The 7,215-nt window shown below is 43.7% G+C and overlaps 1 long non-coding RNA gene across 1 annotated transcript; it reads right to left on the reverse strand.

Moving 5' to 3' along the window:
• Positions 1-1,190: 1,190 nt before the first annotated feature.
• Positions 1,191-5,849, reverse strand: LOC134175968 (uncharacterized). The gene is made up of 3 exons (XR_009969216.1): positions 5,372-5,849; positions 2,288-2,506; positions 1,191-1,396 (listed from the first exon to the last, which is right to left on the reverse strand). It is a non-coding gene; the product is annotated as an uncharacterized LOC134175968 (long non-coding RNA).
• Between the last annotated feature and the right edge of the window lie 1,366 nt (positions 5,850-7,215).

Genomic DNA, 7,215 nt, shown 5'->3' on the forward strand with positions numbered 1-7,215 from the left:
CTACAGGAGAGACTTAATAGCTTGGTACACTGAATAGTCACCCAGGATACAAATATCACGGGCTTTAGTTCCTTCCCTGGGCAAGGAAAAGCCCATGTGTTTGAATGTGCAATACCCAGAAGTTCAGTTCGGACCTCTTCTGTCCCAAAAGATGGCTGCAAACACTAGCATATCATTTTTACAAGAGATTCATGACCTCTGAAAACAAGCAAAGCAAAAAATCCCAGGCCATTCTGTATTCCATTAGTCTTTGGCAGTTAGGAGATGAGGGGAACTGCAGAAAGACTATATAAATATAGTTATATAAAACAATTGTTCTACAAACTCATAATTTTACTGTTATAGCTACACACATTTTAATTAAAAATACTGGCAATTCCTGCCAGCTCCCAGCTATTTCTGCAGCCAGGCATTAGCAACAGCTGGATCCAGGAAGCATTTCACAGGCAGTTTTTGGATGCTTTGTGCCTCCCCAGTCATACACAGAGCATGAGAATGTACCAGCCTTGTGAGACCTCAGACACTGCTACTCTTGTGCATTTCCCCAAAAGCATTTGAAAGGTACAAGTCTCATTCTGCATCAGACCAAAGCCAAATGTCAAAAACTGCTGACAAAGAGTAATGTTCTCTGCTGCACAACCATAGCTCTGGTACCCTCTCCTGTACAACGATGTTGAATTTTGTTTTGGGAGGTCCATAAAAATTGATAAGTGAAAACATAAAATGGACAGATAAAGCTGTAAAACAAACCACCAAAAAAAAAGCAGAGCCATAAGGAATCAATCACTTTATTCTTTCCATAATTGTGACCACAATAATAAGCAACAATGAAGTACTGGAGCCATTAAATTAATCATGAAATATTTGTGAGGTTCAATTTTACTGACATGTTTAATTTCATTGTAACTTTTCTATACTGAAGTCAAAAATGGGGGGGGGGGGTGGAGGGAAGCTTAGGATTTCTGAATACAGAGCTGAAATCTCTTCCCTCCAGCTTGCAGGAGAGAAAATGCGGTAGACTGATCTCTGCTCTGCTCAACTGCGAAATGTCAGTGGTTAGGTACCTGTGTGTAAATGCCTGTGTGAGCAAAACTGTGGGTCCAGTTCCTACAAATAACTGCACACAGGGTCTGGAGAAGCTTGAGCACTTATGCTGCACCACCCACTATGGGCTGTTTATGTGCATGAGTTATTCTAGGTTTAAAGAGCTTTAGCCAACCAGTCCAGACCATCAGAGTAGCTTTTAGCTGCCCAGTTTCGTGTGACAAATCATCAATAGTGAATTCCCAGTGTGAAAAGTCTGTGACCGGTTTTTGGCTTTAAACTCCCTCCTCAGAGATGCCTCAAAATACCGCTGATTAAAACATTGGCAGAAATCCAGTGTTTCAGGAGTGATCTGGAAGCAGAGTAAAAAAAAAATAAATAGAGCAAGTGACTAGTTTGCTTGTGTGATTTCAAACACATTATTAAAGATCATTTAACAATCTCACTGTAGCAAAAGACCTAAAATCTGCAGAAGGGGCTGGTGGTCTGCAGAGAAGGGATAAAACCCCATCCCGCAGAAATCCAGGACTTGCAGGCAGTTGCACAAGGGAGCTGGGGTTCAAATCTCTTAGCACACTTTTGTTCAGCGAGGCTTTCTCACAGACATAAGCTCCACTGCAACTGCCTTTGAAGTCCTATGCACACCTGTGTAGATTACAAAGAAGGGAAGGCAGGTCCCTCCACACCCAAACTGTAAATTAACAATGCAACATGTCAAGTTAAGATATGCCCTCCAGCACCTTGTTTTAAAGGCAGACAGACCAATGGCTGACAATCTCCTGATACTCTTAACCCTTTCCCTGGAATTCACATCCAGTTTCCAGCCTCCTGAAAGAAGAAACAAATGTAGAGAAGTGACTGTGATTTTAAAAAAAGTTATATACCAGTTCAAACCTGGGCCATCTGCTTTAATCCAAGACAGAAACTGAATCATAACCTGTGGGGTTTTTTTCTGCACAAAACAGAAGAAAGTTGCCACTGTACCAATTTGGTTTCTGCAGAGTGCCTTGTACAGCAATAGTTTTGGCCTGCGAATGTCACTGGTTGAAGACAACCAGCCTTTGTATTTCCATTTCACCTGCTACTCCTGGAAGAACTCCCTGCTATGGGTAGATCATGGCAATTACCATGTTTTTTTCTCCAAAACCCTTCAGGAGGCTCTGCTTTTCCACCAGAGAAGTATGTCACCAGTAACTATAGTTTTGAAAGGACTTTTAACTGATCCAAGAACAAGTATACTCACCCAAACTGCAAGACTTCCTAGTCCTATTGCCATCTCTTTCCTTACCTCCTCCACTTTGTCATGGTGGGCCACTACTCACACTCATCATGTTGCATCACTTCATATCCAGTGATGGGTTACAACTAATTCTTGTGCTACCTGTAATGCTAGCGCTCCCCTGATCTAACGTCCTCTTGACTCTATCTCATTGTGTGGCTCCTACAGCTGTCGGGAGCAAACCTGTGAGGAAAGGGAAGGGAAAACACAATGAGTGTATGAAAAAGAATAAGGAAAAGACAGAGCTGATTAATAACAGCAATGTAAAGGAGCACCACTGCAATGCATTATGGCATCTTTACTGGTTTTATGAGAATCTTGAATTCCAAGCTGCTTCTCCACCCAAGGAATTCTGAATTCAGGTGTAGATTTTTTGGGTTTGGGTATTTTTTTTGACTCCTACAATTACACAGCAGACATAACTGGAATAGTCAGTGCAGTACATCATTCTGTAGCACCCTGAAATGTTGTCACTGTTGGGGAGCAGATAATGTAGGGAAATGTGACCAGATTTTATTTTTTGCAACAAAGATGAGTGGGCAGCCCCCTAGGTCAAGTTGGGACTTATCACACACATCCCACCAGCCCAGGAGAAATCAAGTTACAAGAAAGAAAGGAGGTCCCACACCCAGGCTGTGAGATCAAAATGAAAAGGGCCCAGATAGGGTCCATTCAGTATCTAGATTAAAAGACATTAAGTCAATTACTTACTGCCTGATAAATTTCTAAAAACAACAAAGCTTCCTCTGAGATGGCAAGATGGGGAATGACATTCCAGATGGTTCCAGTGAATTGAGGCTATCAGTTGCCCTTCACAGAGAGTTAAGTGGATTTTTAGTTCTTTTAATGAGCACATCTTCAACCTGACAACAGATCAGCGCACATAGATTCAAAATAAAATTTAAGATGAATGAATATATGTGTGTTTGAAGAACAGAATAGAATTAATGCTATCAGCAGTGCCCAAATGCACTTGATCAAAAAACTACTTCTAAAAAATATGTCAAATAATGCCAGCACCTGACTTTAATTGGCTTATTTTCCCTCATTTCTGCTGTTTTGCTTCTCACCTTTTATCTCAAGAGCCCTCTATCATCAGCATCTAAAGAATCCACATCTCCAAACTCCCTCAATAATAGAATATAGTGTATTAGCCATAATAATCACAACACCAAAATGGCTGACTGCCCTGATATTGATTTTCTCCTGTTAGTAGCACAGAGAGTGCAACAAACACATAAAAATGGATTACTTTCATTTCAAAGGAAAGGGCAACTTGATCTAATCCAACGAGCGAGTGAAAATAGCATTAAGGAGTGTCTCACTTATTGTAATTCACTGAATTCATACCACTTCAGCTTAGCTTGAAGAGAAATAAAGACCCTTCTAATAGTATTGGGGAATTTGAACTTTTGGGAGGAGAGGTAATCAGCCCTCCCCTGAGTTAACCTAAAGGACAAGAGTACCAATACACTCAGTAAAGAGCTATCTCATTAATTCTGTGAAATATTGACATATAAACTGAGCAAAGTGTAATTACTTGCCCTTGAAGGCCATTGCAAGTAAGGGCTTGGAGTTCCTCCTGCCAAGAGTTCATGCTCCCTTCAAGTATATCATGAATCTAATTGACCTGGTATCTCAGATGTATAAAGCTAACTAGTTTTTGTAGAACCACGGCTCAGAGGAGGAAATAATACCCTGACTGTGTCCAGGTGACCGGGCTCCTAAACCTCCTTACTTCCACTTTTGCTCTTCAGCCAAACTTCCACCCCCTCTCATCCTTTCAGATATAAACTCTCCAGTGTTTTAAAAACTTCTCCTATTACAGGGACCCTTAGAAACCAATTCACAGGTGCCCCCATTGTCTACAAACACCGCCATACTGTGATTTAGTCACTGGTCAAATCTCATTCAGCTGCCTCCAGAAACTGTTCATGCGCACAATGGCCGAGTGGGGGGCACTCACACCCCTTCCTTCATACACAAACAGAATTACCTTCCCACTCATCTTGTTCTTCTGTGAGCGCACCTGACTGTGTAGCCAGCAGTTGCTGTAGAGAGTACTGAATATTTTTCCTGTTATTGCTCATTAGTATTGCACAGGCACCTGCATGCCCTGGCTTACATCTGGACTTACCTGGCCAAGGATAGACAAACAGCGAGGGACAGTGCCTGCCTGCAAAGCCTGAAATCTAAACACACAGCCCAAACAAAGGCTGAGCTCCCATTTCTGTCTGACAGGTGGGAGAAGGTGCCACCTCTCCCATGACGATCACATCCCCTTCCTTCCTGCAGTGAGAGTGAGGCTGTTCAGCAGGAAGCCCCATCTCCTCTGGCAAGAAGAAATCCCACTTTCCTTGGGGATCTCCCACGATATACCTAGGAATTTCTTGCTGTATATCTCCCATACTCACCAAGGGTTGACCCCTGACACACCATGCACACACACAGCCCCTTCCAAATCATTGGAGCCCATGTAAATCTATGTACTCATCTATACATGCACAAACACGCAGACAAGGCGCTCTACCTACCCCAACACACCTAGGAAGACCTAGGACTGCCCACTTTGCCCTTGGGCAACCTAATTTCATCACATGCTGCACCTCAGCCCGGAACTGCATTCGCATACAGGTCCCCCAGGAGCTGCTTCTCAAAGGCACCCACAGGGGCTTTTCCTCCCACTGCTTCATGATCTGATTCATGCTCTGTGTTGCGTGACATGACACACACCCTTGAATTCACCCATGTTATATTTAATACTGGAAACAGTCCAATTTCCTCAGGCTCACATGTACAATGAGGTGATGAGCTTCCCTGTGTTGTTGTTCATGGTGGCACCACACCATTTGAGGTCACCATGCAAGCTTTGCCTCACAAGTGACTCCCCATTTAGGGCAGGATCAAGTGTCCACTTCTAGCAGCATCCCACCTAAGTCTGGCTCTGCTAGACTCGCAGACAGCCTGCCAATCAGTCCACTAAATTCAAGAAGAAAACAAAGTGTAGTAGTAGATATGAATGAGGAACAGAACCAGAAAAGCCTTTACCTTTGGGTTCTTGGTGGTACTCCTGAGTCCTGAGAGCAGGCTCATACCAGGTGCTCTGAAGATGGGTCACAGGAGGATGCAAACATAAATTGACAAATAATTAGGGTTAGCTAAGCACAACTTCAGAATTTCTTTTCAGAGGATAAAACTGTGACTGCTGTTAAATGGAGATGCCCTTAAGGAAAGAAAATTAAATTAATTTAATAGTCAGGCTGCCATAACCCTTTCTCTGGGATTTCCCAGATGGAGATATGTGTAAATGAGCTCTATAGACCATGTGTTACAAACCCAGCATTTCAGGAAGCATCCAGACTGACTCTGCACAGTTCTGTGTATGTTCAGTAGATCTGAGAGTATGTATGCTTGCCTTCATTGAATAACATGAGTGAGCATGGCAAAGCCACAATCCTGGGCACTCCAGACTTACCATACTATCATTTACACAAGCAGAACAAAACTGTCGGAAATCCCCAGGACTTTCAGGCTGGCTGTGCACATGCCAGGTAGCTAATCTGTGCTCAGCAGGGCTACCCACTGGCTAGAAAACCTGGGCCAGCATAAAAAACCTAAGGCTCTGCCTATAAGACATGTCTGCAAGGAAAACAAGACATCCCTAGGAGTACTCAGATGTGTGGGGCTCTGTGTTAATCACAATGGCAACAAGAGCTTGCTTTGGTCCACCTCATCTCCGACAGACAGAGGCTTAGATGCCTGACAGAAGCAGATTCCAGACAGAGCCCATGCCTGGTGTCATCATTTGGAAGGTTGTGTTTGTTTGTACTAGCCCATCAACAAACAGATGAGGATCCCATGCAATGCTAATTATATACTACAGGTACATGTTAAGCCATTTTATAGACAGTTGTGTGCCTTTATAATTTAAAGGGACAAGTGCAGTGAGTTACATGTAAATGAGGTCTGGCTTAGTGTCACAGCATCTATAATACACAAGAAAGGCAAATAAACTAGGGAGCCTTTTCTCCTCTGCATTACTGCACAGGAGGTAGGCAAAGTGCTGAGGCTGGTATTGCCTGCTGGTGGGGAAGCAGTGGCTTGTTAGCACAGCTAGAGGCACTGGGAACCCTAAGGGAGAACATATCTGCCAGGAATGGGATGTAGCAGAGGCCTCTCCCTGCCAAACCCCAGCCAGGAGGCTGGGATGGGCACTGGAGGGAGTACCTACAGCAGCCCTGGAGGGAGGCAAAGGCTGCACCCAAGCCCTCCTCTCCATAATCCCATAGGCCAGCTTCCCACCCAGCACCAGTGCCTGCTGCTCAGAGCATAAACCCAAAAAGAAATGCACATGAAGGGAAAACCAAGAAAAGTAGGGAAATGGCTAGGGAAATAAAGCTCACTATACCCCTGGCCAAGTTCCCAGAGCTATGCAGTTTTCTAGGATGTATCACCTGGGATACTGCAGCATAAACAAAAAATAAACAGGCATTTACCTACTGCAGTGCAACTTCAGTAGCGATGCTCAATCGCTAAGGCAAAAGACTGACAGGATTTTTAAAAGGACCTGAACCTGTCTTGAACAGTGAAGGATCCAGAATTGCATTAGATAAGAGCCTTCTTAGAAACTGGATGGTTGTACACTCACCTCATGTCACAAGACAACCCATTGCTGATAGAGACAAGGAAGGAATTTTTCCAAGAATCATAGAATCATAGAATGGTTTGGGTTGGAAAAGACTTTAAGATCATCTAGTTCCAACACCCCTGCCATGGACAGGGACACCTCACACTAAACCATGTCATTCAAAGCTCTGTCCAACCTGGCCTTGAACACTGCCAGGGATGGAGCATTTACCACTTCTCTGGGCAACCCGTTCCAGTGCCTCACC

The sequence above is a fragment of the Pezoporus occidentalis genome, unplaced genomic scaffold (genome assembly GCF_034315485.1).
Source record: "Pezoporus occidentalis ecotype Australia unplaced genomic scaffold, CSIRO_AGI_Poc_V1 ctg71, whole genome shotgun sequence".
Classification (NCBI taxonomy): domain Eukaryota; kingdom Metazoa; phylum Chordata; class Aves; order Psittaciformes; family Psittacidae; genus Pezoporus; species Pezoporus occidentalis.